The following is a 14,572-nucleotide window of genomic DNA, read 5'->3' on the forward strand; positions in this document are numbered from 1 at the left end:
GACGTGCGGTGGTCAGAGGTGAGGTGCGGTGGTCAGAGGCAACGTACGGTGGTCAGAGGCAAGGTGCGGTGGTCAGAGGCAAGGTGCGGTGGTCAGAGGCGACAAGCGGTGGTCAGAGGTGACGTGCGGTGGTCAGAGGCAAGGTGCGGTGGTCAGAGGCAGGGTGCGGTGGTCAGAGGCAAGGTGCGGTGGTCAGAGGCAGGGTGCGGTGGTCAGAGGCAAGGTGCGGTGGTCAGAGGCGACAAGCGGTGGTCAGAGGCTAGGTGCGGTGGTCAGAGGTGAGGTGCGGTGGTCAGAGGCAACGTACGGTGGTCAGAGGCAAGGTGCGGTGGTCAGAGGCAAGGTGCAGTGGTCAGAGGCGACGTGCGGTGGTCAGAGGCAAGGTGCGGTGGTCAGAGGCAACGTGCGGTGGTCAGAGGCGACAAGCGGTGGTCAGAGGCAAGGTGCGGTGGTCAGAGGCGACGTGCAGTGGTCAGAGGTGAGGTGCGGTGGTCAGAGGCGACATGCGGTGGTCAGAGGTGAGGTGCGGTGGTCAGAGGCGACGTACGGTGGTCAGAGGCAAGGTGCGGTGGTCAGAGGCAAGGTGCAGTGGTCAGAGGCAGGGTGCGGTGGTCAGAGACGACGAGCGGTGGTCAGAGGCAAGGTGCGGTGGTCAGAGGCAAGGTGCAGTGGTCAGAGGCAAGGTGCGGTGGTCAGAGGCGACGTGCGGTGGTTACAATCTGGGGGGTTACATGTAATCTGGCATGATTACGGGCAACCTGGGGTGGTTATGCGCAACCTTCGGTGGTTACGGGCAACCTGGGCGGGGTAACAGACAATCTAGAATTGAGAAGAAGAAGAAGAAGAAGAAGGTGGTCAGTGGCGACGTACGGTGGTCAGAGGCAAGGTGCGGTGGTCAGAGGCAAGGTGCAGTGGTCAGAGGCAGGGTGCGGTGGTCAGAGGTGACGTGCGGTGGTCAGAGGCAAGGTGCGGTGGTCAGAGGCAAGGTGCGGTGGTCAGAGGCAAGGTGCGGTGGTCAGAGGCGACGTGCGGTGGTCAGAGGCAAGGTGCGGTGGTCAGAGGTGACGTGCGGTGGTCAGAGGCAAGGTGCGGTGGTCAGAGGCAAGGTGCGGTGGTCAGAGGCAACGTGCGGTGGTCAGAGGGAGGTGCGGTGGTCAGTGGCAACGTGCAGTGGTCAGTGGCAACGTGCGGTGGTCAGAGGCAAGGTGCGGTGGTCAAAGGCGACGTGCGGTGGTCAGAGGTGAGGTGCGATGGTCAGAGGCAACGTACGGTGGTCAGAGGCAAGGTGCGGTGGTCAGAGGCAAGGTGCGGTGGTCAGAGGCGACAAGCGGTGGTCAGAGGTGACGTGCGGTGGTCAGAGGCAAGGTGCGGTGGTCAGAGGCAGGGTGCGGTGGTCAGAGGCAAGGTGCGGTGGTCAGAGGCAGGGTGCGGTGGTCAGAGGCAAGGTGCGGTGGTCAGAGGCGACAAGCGGTGGTCAGAGGCAAGGTGCGGTGGTCAGAGGTGAGGTGCGGTGGTCAGAGGCAACGTACGGTGGTCAGAGGCAAGGTGCGGTGGTCAGAGGCAAGGTGCGGTGGTCAGAGGCGACGTGCGGTGGTCAGAGGCAAGGTGCGGTGGTCAGAGGCAAGGTGCGGTGGTCAGAGGCGACAAGCGGTGGTCAGAGGCAAGGTGCGGTGGTCAGAGGCGACGTGCAGTGGTCAGAGGTGAGGTGCGGTGGTCAGAGGCGACATGCGGTGGTCAGAGGTGAGGTGCGGTGGTCAGAGGCGACGTGCGGTGGTCAGAGGCAAGGTGCGGTGGTCAGAGGCAAGGTGCAGTGGTCAGAGGCAGGGTGCGGTGGTCAGAGACGACAAGCGGTGGTCAGAGGCAAGGTGCGGTGGTCAGAGGCAGGGTGCAGTGGTCAGAGGCAAGGTGCGGTGGTCAGAGGCGACGTGCGGTGGTTACAATCTGGGGGGTTACATGTAATCTGGCATGATTACGGGCAACCTGGGGTGGTTATGCGCAACCTTCGGTGGTTACGGGCAACCTGGGCGGGGTAACAGACAATCTAGAATTGAGAAGAAGAAGAAGAAGAAGAAGGTGGTCAGTGGCGACGTACGGTGGTCAGAGGCAAGGTGCGGTGGTCAGAGGCAAGGTGCAGTGGTCAGAGGCAAGGTGCGGTGGTCAGAGGTGACGTGCGGTGGTCAGAGGCAAGGTGCGGTGGTCAGAGGCAAGGTGCAGTGGTCAGAGGCAAGGTGCGGTGGTCAGAGGCGACGTGCGGTGGTCAGAGGCAAGGTGCGGTGGTCAGAGGTGACGTGCGGTGGTCAGAGGCAAGGTGCGGTGGTCAGAGGCAAGGTGCGGTGGTCAGAGGCAACGTGCGGTGGTCAGAGGGAGGTGCGGTGGTCAGTGGCAACGTGCAGTGGTCAGTGGCAACGTGCGGTGGTCAGAGGCAAGGTGCGGTGGTCAGAGGCGACGTGCGGTGGTCAGAGGTGAGGTGCGATGGTCAGAGGCAACGTACGGTGGTCAGAGGCAAGGTGCGGTGGTCAGAGGCAAGGTGCGGTGGTCAGAGGCGACAAGCGGTGGTCAGAGGAGAGGTGCGGTGGTCAGAGGCAAGGTGCGGTGGTCAGAGGCAGGGTGCGGTGGTCAGAGGCAAGGTGCGGTGGTCAGAGGCAGGGTGCGGTGGTCAGAGGCAAGGTGCGGTGGTCAGAGGCGACAAGCGGTGGTCAGAGGCAAGGTGCGGTGGTCAGAGGTGAGGTGCGGTGGTCAGAGGCAACGTACGGTGGTCAGAGGCAAGGTGCGGTGGTCAGAGGCAAGGTGCAGTGGTCAGAGGCGACGTGCGGTGGTCAGAGGCAAGGTGCGGTGGTCAGAGGCAAGGTGCGGTGGTCAGAGGCGACAAGCGGTGGTCAGAGGCAAGGTGCGGTGGTCAGAGGCGACGTGCAGTGGTCAGAGGTGAGGTGCGGTGGTCAGAGGCGACATGCGGTGGTCAGAGGTGAGGTGCGGTGGTCAGAGGCGACGTACGGTGGTCAGAGGCAAGGTGCGGTGGTCAGAGGCAAGGTGCAGTGGTCAGAGGCAGGGTGCGGTGGTCAGAGGCGACAAGCGGTGGTCAGAGGCAAGGTGCGGTGGTCAGAGGCAAGGTGCAGTGGTCAGAGGCAAGGTGCGGTGGTCAGAGGCGACGTGCGGTGGTTACAATCTGGGGGGTTACATGTAATCTGGCATGATTACGGGCAACCTGGGGTGGTTATGCGCAACCTTCGGTGGTTACGGGCAACCTGGGCGGGGTAACAGACAATCTAGAATTGAGAAGAAGAAGAAGAAGAAGAAGGTGGTCAGTGGCGACGTACGGTGGTCAGAGGCAAGGTGCGGTGGTCAGAGGCAAGGTGCAGTGGTCAGAGGCAGGGTGCGGTGGTCAGAGGTGAGGTGCGGTGGTCAGAGGCAAGGTGCGGTGGTCAGAGGCAAGGTGCAGTGGTCAGAGGCAAGGTGCGGTGGTCAGAGGCGACGTGCGGTGGTCAGAGGCAAGGTGCGGTGGTCAGAGGTGACGTGCGGTGGTCAGAGGCAAGGTGCGGTGGTCAGAGGCAAGGTGCGGTGGTCAGAGGCAACGTGCGGTGGTCAGAGGGAGGTGCGGTGGTCAGTGGCAACGTGCAGTGGTCAGTGGCAACGTGCGGTGGTCAGAGGCAAGGTGCGGTGGTCAAAGGCGACGTGCGGTGGTCAGAGGTGAGGTGCGGTGGTCAGAGGCAACGTACGGTGGTCAGAGGCAAGGTGCGGTGGTCAGAGGCAAGGTGCGGTGGTCAGAGGCGACAAGCGGTGGTCAGAGGTGACGTGCGGTGGTCAGAGGCAAGGTGCGGTGGTCAGAGGCAGGGTGCGGTGGTCAGAGGCAAGGTGCGGTGGTCAGAGGCAGGGTGCGGTGGTCAGAGGCAAGGTGCGGTGGTCAGAGGCGACAAGCGGTGGTCAGAGGCAAGGTGCGGTGGTCAGAGGTGAGGTGCGGTGGTCAGAGGCAACGTACGGTGGTCAGAAGCAAGGTGCGGTGGTCAGAGGCAAGGTGCAGTGGTCAGAGGCGACGTGCGGTGGTCAGAGGCAAGGTGCGGTGGTCAGAGGCAAGGTGCGGTGGTCAGAGGCGACAAGCGGTGGTCAGAGGCAAGGTGCGGTGGTCAGAGGCGACGTGCAGTGGTCAGAGGTGAGGTGCGGTGGTCAGAGGCGACCTGCGGTGGTCAGAGGCGAGGTGCGGTGGTCAGAGGCGACGTACGGTGGTCAGAGGCAAGGTGCGGTGGTCAGAGGCAAGGTGCAGTGGTCAGAGGCAGGGTGCGGTGGTCAGAGACGACAAGCGGTGGTCAGAGGCAAGGTGCGGTGGTCAGAGGCAAGGTGCAGTGGTCAGAGGCAAGGTGCGGTGGTCAGAGGCGACGTGCGGTGGTTACAATCTGGGGGGTTACATGTAATCTGGCATGATTACGGGCAACCTGGGGTGGTTATGCGCAACCTTCGGTGGTTACGGGCAACCTGGGCGGGGTAACAGACAATCTAGAATTGAGAAGAAGAAGAAGAAGAAGAAGGTGGTCAGTGGCGACGTACGGTGGTCAGAGGCAAGGTGCGGTGGTCAGAGGCAAGGTGCAGTGGTCAGAGGCAGGGTGCGGTGGTCAGAGGTGACGTGCGGTGGTCAGAGGCAAGGTGCGGTGGTCAGAGGCAAGGTGCAGTGGTCAGAGGCAAGGTGCGGTGGTCAGAGGCGACGTGCGGTGGTCAGAGGCAAGGTGCGGTGGTCAGAGGTGACGTGCGGTGGTCAGAGGCAAGGTGCGGTGGTCAGAGGCAAGGTGCGGTGGTCAGAGGCAAGGTGCGGTGGTCAGAGGGAGGTGCGGTGGTCAGTGGCAACGTGCAGTGGTCAGTGGCAACGTGCGGTGGTCAGAGGCAAGGTGCGGTGGTCAAAGGCGACGTGCGGTGGTCAGAGGTGAGGTGCGGTGGTCAGAGGCAACGTGCGGTGGTCAGAGGCAAGGTGCGGTGGTCAGAGGCAAGGTGCGGTGGTCAGAGGCGACAAGCGGTGGTCAGAGGTGACGTGCGGTGGTCAGAGGCAAGGTGCGGTGGTCAGAGGCAGGGTGCGGTGGTCAGAGGCAAGGTGCGGTGGTCAGAGGCAGGGTGCGGTGGTCAGAGGCAAGGTGCGGTGGTCAGAGGCGACAAGCGGTGGTCAGAGGCAAGGTGCGGTGGTCAGAGGTGAGGTGCGGTGGTCAGAGGCAACGTACGGTGGTCAGAGGCAAGGTGCGGTGGTCAGAGGCAAGGTGCAGTGGTCAGAGGCGACGTGCGGTGGTCAGAGGCAAGGTGCGGTGGTCAGAGGCAAGGTGCGGTGGTCAGAGGCGACAAGCGGTGGTCAGAGGCAAGGTGCGGTGGTCAGAGGCGACGTGCAGTGGTCAGAGGTGAGGTGCGGTCGTCAGAGGCGACATGCGGTGGTCAGAGGTGAGGTGCGGTGGTCAGAGGCGACGTACGGTGGTCAGAGGCAAGGTGCGGTGGTCAGAGGCAAGGTGCAGTGGTCAGAGGCAGGGTGCGGTGGTCAGAGACGACAAGCGGTGGTCAGAGGCAAGGTGCGGTGGTCAGAGGCAAGGTGCAGTGGTCAGAGGCAAGGTGCGGTGGTCAGAGGCGACGTGCGGTGGTTACAATCTGGGGGGTTACATGTAATCTGGCATGATTACGGGCAACCTGGGGTGGTTATGCGCAACCTTCGGTGGTTACGGGCAACCTGGGCGGGGTAACAGACAATCTAGAATTGAGAAGAAGAAGAAGAAGAAGAAGGTGGTCAGTGGCGACGTACGGTGGTCAGAGGCAAGGTGCGGTGGTCAGAGGCAAGGTGCAGTGGTCAGAGGCAGGGTGCGGTGGTCAGAGGTGACGTGCGGTGGTCAGAGGCAAGGTGCGGTGGTCAGAGGCAAGGTGCAGTGGTCAGAGGCAAGGTGCGGTGGTCAGAGGCGACGTGCGGTGGTCAGAGGCAAGGTGCGGTGGTCAGAGGTGACGTGCGGTGGTCAGAGGCAAGGTGCGGTGGTCAGAGGCAAGGTGCGGTGGTCAGAGGCAACGTGCGGTGGTCAGAGGGAGGTGCGGTGGTCAGTGGCAACGTGCAGTGGTCAGTGGCAACGTGCGGTGGTCAGAGGCAAGGTGCGGTGGTCAAAGGCGACGTGCGGTGGTCAGAGGTGAGGTGCGATGGTCAGAGGCAACGTACGGTGGTCAGAGGCAAGGTGCGGTGGTCAGAGGCAAGGTGCGGTGGTCAGAGGCGACAAGCGGTGGTCAGAGGTGACGTGCGGTGGTCAGAGGCAAGGTGCGGTGGTCAGAGGCAGGGTGCGGTGGTCAGAGGCAAGGTGCGGTGGTCAGAGGCAGGGTGCGGTGGTCAGAGGCAAGGTGCGGTGGTCAGAGGCGACGTGCGGTGGTCAGAGGCAAGGTGCGGTGGTCAGAGGTGAGGTGCGGTGGTCAGAGGCAACGTACGGTGGTCAGAGGCAAGGTGCGGTGGTCAGAGGCAAGGTGCAGTGGTCAGAGGCGACGTGCGGTGGTCAGAGGCAAGGTGCGGTGGTCAGAGGCAAGGTGCGGTGGTCAGAGGCGACAAGCGGTGGTCAGAGGCAAGGTGCGGTGGTCAGAGGCGACGTGCAGTGGTCAGAGGTGAGGTGCGGTGGTCAGAGGCGACATGCGGTGGTCAGAGGTGAGGTGCGGTGGTCAGAGGCGACGTACGGTGGTCAGAGGCAAGGTGCGGTGGTCAGAGGCAAGGTGCGGTGGTCAGAGGCAGGGTGCGGTGGTCAGAGACGACAAGCGGTGGTCAGAGGCAAGGTGCGGTGGTCAGAGGCAAGGTGCAGTGGTCAGAGGCAAGGTGCGGTGGTCAGAGGCGACGTGCGGTGGTTACAATCTGGGGGGTTACATGTAATCTGGCATGATTACGGGCAACCTGGGGTGGTTATGCGCAACCTTCGGTGGTTACGGGCAACCTGGGCGGGGTAACAGACAATCTAGAATTGAGAAGAAGAAGAAGAAGAAGAAGGTGGTCAGTGGCGACGTACGGTGGTCAGAGGCAAGGTGCGGTGGTCAGAGGCAAGGTGCAGTGGTCAGAGGCAGGGTGCGGTGGTCAGAGGTGACGTGCGGTGGTCAGAGGCAAGGTGCGGTGGTCAGAGGCAAGGTGCAGTGGTCAGAGGCAAGGTGCGGTGGTCAGAGGCGACGTGCGGTGGTCAGAGGCAAGGTGCGGTGGTCAGAGGTGACGTGCGGTGGTCAGAGGCAAGGTGCGGTGGTCAGAGGCAAGGTGCGGTGGTCAGAGGCAACGTGCGGTGGTCAGAGGGAGGTGCGGTGGTCAGTGGCAACGTGCAGTGGTCAGTGGCAACGTGCGGTGGTCAGAGGCAAGGTGCGGTGGTCAGAGGCGACGTGCGGTGGTCAGAGGTGAGGTGCGGTGGTCAGAGGCAACGTACGGTGGTCAGAGGCAAGGTGCGGTGGTCAGAGGCAAGGTGCGGTGGTCAGAGGCGACAAGCGGTGGTCAGAGGTGACGTGCGGTGGTCAGAGGCAAGGTGCGGTGGTCAGAGGCAGGGTGCGGTGGTCAGAGGCAAGGTGCGGTGGTCAGAGGCAGGGTGCGGTGGTCAGAGGCAAGGTGCGGTGGTCAGAGGCGACAAGCGGTGGTCAGAGGCAAGGTGCGGTGGTCAGAGGTGAGGTGCGGTGGTCAGAGGCAAGGTGCGGTGGTCAGAGGCAAGGTGCGGTGGTCAGAGGCAAGGTGCAGTGGTCAGAGGCGACGTGCGGTGGTCAGAGGCAAGGTGCGGTGGTCAGAGGCAAGGTGCGGTGGTCAGAGGCGACAAGCGGTGGTCAGAGGCAAGGTGCGGTGGTCAGAGGCGACGTGCAGTGGTCAGAGGTGAGGTGCGGTGGTCAGAGGCGACATGCGGTGGTCAGAGGTGAGGTGCGGTGGTCAGAGGCGACGTACGGTGGTCAGAGGCAAGGTGCGGTGGTCAGAGGCAAGGTGCAGTGGTCAGAGGCAGGGTGCGGTGGTCAGAGACGACAAGCGGTGGTCAGAGGCAAGGTGCGGTGGTCAGAGGCAAGGTGCAGTGGTCAGAGGCAAGGTGCGGTGGTCAGAGGCGACGTGCGGTGGTTACAATCTGGGGGGTTACATGTAATCTGGCATGATTACGGGCAACCTGGGGTGGTTATGCGCAACCTTCGGTGGTTACGGGCAACCTGGGCGGGGTAACAGACAATCTAGAATTGAGAAGAAGAAGAAGAAGAAGAAGGTGGTCAGTGGCGACGTACGGTGGTCAGAGGCAAGGTGCGGTGGTCAGAGGCAAGGTGCAGTGGTCAGAGGCAGGGTGCGGTGGTCAGAGGCAACGTGCGGTGGTCAGAGGCAAGGTGCGGTGGTCAGAGGCAAGGTGCAGTGGTCAGAGGCAAGGTGCGGTGGTCAGAGGCGACGTGCGGTGGTCAGAGGCAAGGTGCGGTGGTCAGAGGTGACGTGCGGTGGTCAGAGGCAAGGTGCGGTGGTCAGAGGCAAGGTGCGGTGGTCAGAGGCAACGTGCGGTGGTCAGAGGGAGGTGCGGTGGTCAGTGGCAACGTGCAGTGGTCAGTGGCAACGTGCGGTGGTCAGAGGCAAGGTGCGGTGGTCAGAGGCGACGTGCGGTGGTCAGAGGTGAGGTGCGATGGTCAGAGGCAACGTACGGTGGTCAGAGGCAAGGTGCGGTGGTCAGAGGCAAGGTGCGGTGGTCAGAGGCGACAAGCGGTGGTCAGAGGTGACGTGCGGTGGTCAGAGGCAAGGTGCGGTGGTCAGAGGCAAGGTGCGGTGGTCAGAGGCAAGGTGCGGTGGTCAGAGGCAGGGTGCGGTGGTCAGAGGCAAGGTGCGGTGGTCAGAGGCGACAAGCGGTGGTCAGAGGCAAGGTGCGGTGGTCAGAGGTGAGGTGCGGTGGTCAGAGGCAACGTACGGTGGTCAGAGGCAAGGTGCGGTGGTCAGAGGCAAGGTGCAGTGGTCAGAGGCGACGTGCGGTGGTCAGAGGCAAGGTGCGGTGGTCAGAGGCGACAAGCGGTGGTCAGAGGCAAGGTGCGGTGGTCAGAGGCGACGTGCAGTGGTCAGAGGTGAGGTGCGGTGGTCAGAGGCGACATGCGGTGGTCAGAGGTGAGGTGCGGTGGTCAGAGGCGACGTACGGTGGTCAGAGGCAAGGTGCGGTGGTCAGAGGCAAGGTGCAGTGGTCAGAGGCAGGGTGCGGTGGTCAGAGGCGACGTGCGGTGGTCAGAGGCTACGTGCGGTGGTCAGAGGCAAGGTGCGGTGGTCAGAGGCAAGGTGCGGTGGTCAGAGGCGACGTGCGGTGGTTACAATCTGGGGGGTTACATGTAATCTGGCATGATTACGGGCAACCTGGGGTGGTTATGCGCAACCTTCGGTGGTTACGGGCAACCTGGGCGGGGTAACAGACAATCTAGAATTGAGAAGAAGAAGAAGAAGAAGAAGGTGGTCAGTGGCGACGTACGGTGGTCAGAGGCAAGGTGCGGTGGTCAGAGGCAAGGTGCAGTGGTCAGAGGCAGGGTGCGGTGGTCAGAGGTGACGTGCGGTGGTCAGAGGCAAGGTGCGGTGGTCAGAGGCAAGGTGCAGTGGTCAGAGGCAAGGTGCGGTGGTCAGAGGCGACGTGCGGTGGTCAGAGGCAAGGTGCGGTGGTCAGAGGTGACGTGCGGTGGTCAGAGGCAAGGTGCGGTGGTCAGAGGCAAGGTGCGGTGGTCAGAGGCAACGTGCGGTGGTCAGAGGGAGGTGCGGTGGTCAGTGGCAACGTGCAGTGGTCAGTGGCAACGTGCGGTGGTCAGAGGCAAGGTGCGGTGGTCAAAGGCGACGTGCGGTGGTCAGAGGTGAGGTGCGATGGTCAGAGGCAACGTACGGTGGTCAGAGGCAAGGTGCGGTGGTCAGAGGCAAGGTGCGGTGGTCAGAGGCGACGAGCGGTGGTCAGAGGTGACGTGCGGTGGTCAGAGGCAAGGTGCGGTGGTCAGAGGCAGGGTGCGGTGGTCAGAGGCAAGGTGCGGTGGTCAGAGGCAGGGTGCGGTGGTCAGAGGCAAGGTGCGGTGGTCAGAGGCGACAAGCGGTGGTCAGAGGCAAGGTGCGGTGGTCAGAGGTGAGGTGCGGTGGTCAGAGGCAACGTACGGTGGTCAGAGGCAAGGTGCGGTGGTCAGAGGCAAGGTGCAGTGGTCAGAGGCGACGTGCGGTGGTCAGAGGCAAGGTGCGGTGGTCAGAGGCAAGGTGCGGTGGTCAGAGGCGACAAGCGGTGGTCAGAGGCAAGGTGCGGTGGTCAGAGGCGACGTGCAGTGGTCAGAGGTGAGGTGCGGTGGTCAGAGGCGACATGCGGTGGTCAGAGGTGAGGTGCGGTGGTCAGAGGCGACGTACGGTGGTCAGAGGCAAGGTGCGGTGGTCAGAGGCAAGGTGCAGTGGTCAGAGGCAGGGTGCGGTGGTCAGAGACGACAAGCGGTGGTCAGAGGCAGGGTGCGGTGGTCAGAGGCAAGGTGCGGTGGTCAGAGGCAAGGTGCGGTGGTCAGAGGCGACGTGCGGTGGTTACAATCTGGGGGGTTACATGTAATCTGGCATGATTACGGGCAACCTGGGGTGGTTATGCGCAACCTTCGGTGGTTACGGGCAACCTGGGCGGGGTAACAGACAATCTAGAATTGAGAAGAAGAAGAAGAAGAAGAAGGTGGTCAGTGGCGACGTACGGTGGTCAGAGGCAAGGTGCGGTGGTCAGAGGCAAGGTGCAGTGGTCAGAGGCAGGGTGCGGTGGTCAGAGGTGACGTGCGGTGGTCAGAGGCAAGGTGCGGTGGTCAGAGGCAAGGTGCAGTGGTCAGAGGCAAGGTGCGGTGGTCAGAGGCGACGTGCGGTGGTCAGAGGCAAGGTGCGGTGGTCAGAGGTGACGTGCGGTGGTCAGAGGCAAGGTGCGGTGGTCAGAGGCAAGGTGCGGTGGTCAGAGGCAACGTGCGGTGGTCAGAGGGAGGTGCGGTGGTCAGTGGCAACGTGCAGTGGTCAGTGGCAACGTGCGGTGGTCAGAGGCAAGGTGCGGTGGTCAAAGGCGACGTGCGGTGGTCAGAGGTGAGGTGCGATGGTCAGAGGCAACGTACGGTGGTCAGAGGCAAGGTGCGGTGGTCAGAGGCAAGGTGCGGTGGTCAGAGGCGACAAGCGGTGGTCAGAGGTGACGTGCGGTGGTCAGAGGCAAGGTGCGGTGGTCAGAGGCAGGGTGCGGTGGTCAGAGGCAAGGTGCGGTGGTCAGAGGCAGGGTGCGGTGGTCAGAGGCAAGGTGCGGTGGTCAGAGGCGACAAGCGGTGGTCAGAGGCAAGGTGCGGTGGTCAGAGGTGAGGTGCGGTGGTCAGAGGCAACGTACGGTGGTCAGAGGCAAGGTGCGGTGGTCAGAGGCAAGGTGCAGTGGTCAGAGGCGACGTGCGGTGGTCAGAGGCAAGGTGCGGTGGTCAGAGGCAAGGTGCGGTGGTCAGAGGCGACAAGCGGTGGTCAGAGGCAAGGTGCGGTGGTCAGAGGCGACGTGCAGTGGTCAGAGGTGCGGTGCGGTGGTCAGAGGCGACATGCGGTGGTCAGAGGTGAGGTGCGGTGGTCAGAGGCGACGTACGGTGGTCAGAGGCAAGGTGCGGTGGTCAGAGGCAAGGTGCAGTGGTCAGAGGCAGGGTGCGGTGGTCAGAGACGACAAGCGGTGGTCAGAGGCAAGGTGCGGTGGTCAGAGGCAAGGTGCAGTGGTCAGAGGCAAGGTGCGGTGGTCAGAGGCAACGTGCGGTGGTTACAATCTGGGGGGTTACATGTAATCTGGCATGATTACGGGCAACCTGGGGTGGTTATGCGCAACCTTCGGTGGTTACGGGCAACCTGGGCGGGGTAACAGACAATCTAGAATTGAGAAGAAGAAGAAGAAGAAGAAGGTGGTCAGTGGCGACGTACGGTGGTCAGAGGCAAGGTGCGGTGGTCAGAGGCAAGGTGCAGTGGTCAGAGGCAGGGTGCGGTGGTCAGAGGTGACGTGCGGTGGTCAGAGGCAAGGTGCGGTGGTCAGAGGCAAGGTGCAGTGGTCAGAGGCAAGGTGCGGTGGTCAGAGGCGACGTGCGGTGGTCAGAGGCAAGGTGCGGTGGTCAGAGGTGACGTGCGGTGGTCAGAGGCAAGGTGCGGTGGTCAGAGGCAAGGTGCGGTGGTCAGAGGCAACGTGCGGTGGTCAGAGGGAGGTGCGGTGGTCAGTGGCAACGTGCAGTGGTCAGTGGCAACGTGCGGTGGTCAGAGGCAAGGTGCGGTGGTCAAAGGCGACGTGCGGTGGTCAGAGGTGAGGTGCGATGGTCAGAGGCAACGTACGGTGGTCAGAGGCAAGGTGCGGTGGTCAGAGGCAAGGTGCGGTGGTCAGAGGCGACAAGCGGTGGTCAGAGGTGACGTGCGGTGGTCAGAGGCAAGGTGCGGTGGTCAGAGGCAGGGTGCGGTGGTCAGAGGCAAGGTGCGGTGGTCAGAGGCAAGGTGCGGTGGTCAGAGGCAAGGTGCGGTGGTCAGAGGCGACAAGCGGTGGTCAGAGGCAAGGTGCGGTGGTCAGAGGTGAGGTGCGGTGGTCAGAGGCAACGTACGGTGGTCAGAGGCAAGGTGCGGTGGTCAGAGGCAAGGTGCAGTGGTCAGAGGCGACGTGCGGTGGTCAGAGGCAAGGTGCGGTGGTCAGAGGCAAGGTGCGGTGGTCAGAGGCGACAAGCGGTGGTCAGAGGCAAGGTGCGGTGGTCAGAGGCGACGTGCAGTGGTCAGAGGTGAGGTGCGGTGGTCAGAGGCGACATGCGGTGGTCAGAGGTGAGGTGCGGTGGTCAGAGGCGACGTACGGTGGTCAGAGGCAAGGTGCGGTGGTCAGAGGCAAGGTGCATTGGTCAGAGGCAGGGTGCGGTGGTCAGAGACGACAAGCGGTGGTCAGAGGCAAGGTGCGGTGGTCAGAGGCAAGGTGCAGTGGTCAGAGGCAAGGTGCGGTGGTCAGAGGCGACGTGCGGTGGTTACAATCTGGGGGGTTACATGTAATCTGGCATGATTACGGGCAACCTGGGGTGGTTATGCGCAACCTTCGGTGGTTACGGGCAACCTGGGCGGGGTAACAGACAATCTAGAATTGAGAAGAAGAAGAAGAAGAAGAAGGTGGTCAGTGGCGACGTACGGTGGTCAGAGGCAAGGTGCGGTGGTCAGAGGCAAGGTGCAGTGGTCAGAGGCAGGGTGCGGTGGTCAGAGGTGACGTGCGGTGGTCAGAGGCAAGGTGCGGTGGTCAGAGGCAAGGTGCGGTGGTCAGAGGCAAGGTGCGGTGGTCAGAGGCGAGGTGCGGTGGTCAGAGGCAAGGTGCGGTGGTCAGAGGTGACGTGCGGTGGTCAGAGGCAAGGTGCGGTGGTCAGAGGCAAGGTGCGGTGGTCAGAGGCAACGTGCGGTGGTCAGAGGGAGGTGCGGTGGTCAGTGGCAACGTGCAGTGGTCAGTGGCAACGTGCGGTGGTCAGAGGCAAGGTGCGGTGGTCAAAGGCGACGTGCGGTGGTCAGAGGTGAGGTGCGGTGGTCAGAGGCAACGTACGGTGGTCAGAGGCAAGGTGCGGTGGTCAGAGGCAAGGTGCGGTGGTCAGAGGCGACAAGCGGTGGTCAGAGGTGACGTGCGGTGGTCAGAGGCAAGGTGCGGTGGTCAGAGGCAAGGTGCGGTGGTCAGAGGCAAGGTGCGGTGGTCAGAGGCAAGGTGCGGTGGTCAGAGGCAAGGTGCGGTGGTCAGAGGCGACAAGCGGTGGTCAGAGGCAAGGTGCGGTGGTCAGAGGTGAGGTGCGGTGGTCAGAGGCAACGTACGGTGGTCAGAGGCAAGGTGCGGTGGTCAGAGGCAAGGTGCAGTGGTCAGAGGCGACGTGCGGTGGTCAGAGGCAAGGTGCGGTGGTCAGAGGCAAGGTGCGGTGGTCAGAGGCGACAAGCGGTGGTCAGAGGCAAGGTGCGGTGGTCAGAGGCGACGTGCAGTGGTCAGAGGTGAGGTGCGGTGGTCAGAGGCGACATGCGGTGGTCAGAGGTGAGGTGCGGTGGTCAGAGGCGACGTACGGTGGTCAGAGGCAAGGTGCGGTGGTCAGAGGCAAGGTGCAGTGGTCAGAGGCAGGGTGCGGTGGTCAGAGACGACAAGCGGTGGTCAGAGGCAAGGTGCGGTGGTCAGAGGCAAGGTGCGGTGGTCAGAGGCAAGGTGCGGTGGTCAGAGGCGACGTGCGGTGGTTACAATCTGGGGGGTTACATGTAATCTGGCATGATTACGGGCAACCTGGGGTGGTTATGCGCAACCTTCGGTGGTTACGGGCAACCTGGGCGGGGTAACAGACAATCTAGAATTGAGAAGAAGAAGAAGAAGAAGAAGGTGGTCAGTGGCGACGTACGGTGGTCAGAGGCAAGGTGCGGTGGTCAGAGGCAAGGTGCGGTGGTCAGAGGCAAGGTGCGGTGGTCAGAGGTGAGGTGCGGTGGTCAGAGGCAAGGTGCGGTGGTCAGAGGCAAGGTGCAGTGGTCAGAGGCAAGGTGCGGTGGTCAGAGGCGACGTGCGGTGGTCAGAGGCAAGGTGCGGTGGTCAGAGGTGACGTGCGGTGGTCAGAGGCAAGGTGCGGTGGTCAGAGGCAAGGTGCGGTGGTCAGAGGCAACGTGCGGTGGTCAGAGGGAGGTGCG

The sequence above is a fragment of the Dendropsophus ebraccatus genome, chromosome 1 (genome assembly GCF_027789765.1).
Source record: "Dendropsophus ebraccatus isolate aDenEbr1 chromosome 1, aDenEbr1.pat, whole genome shotgun sequence".
NCBI lineage: Eukaryota > Metazoa > Chordata > Amphibia > Anura > Hylidae > Dendropsophus > Dendropsophus ebraccatus.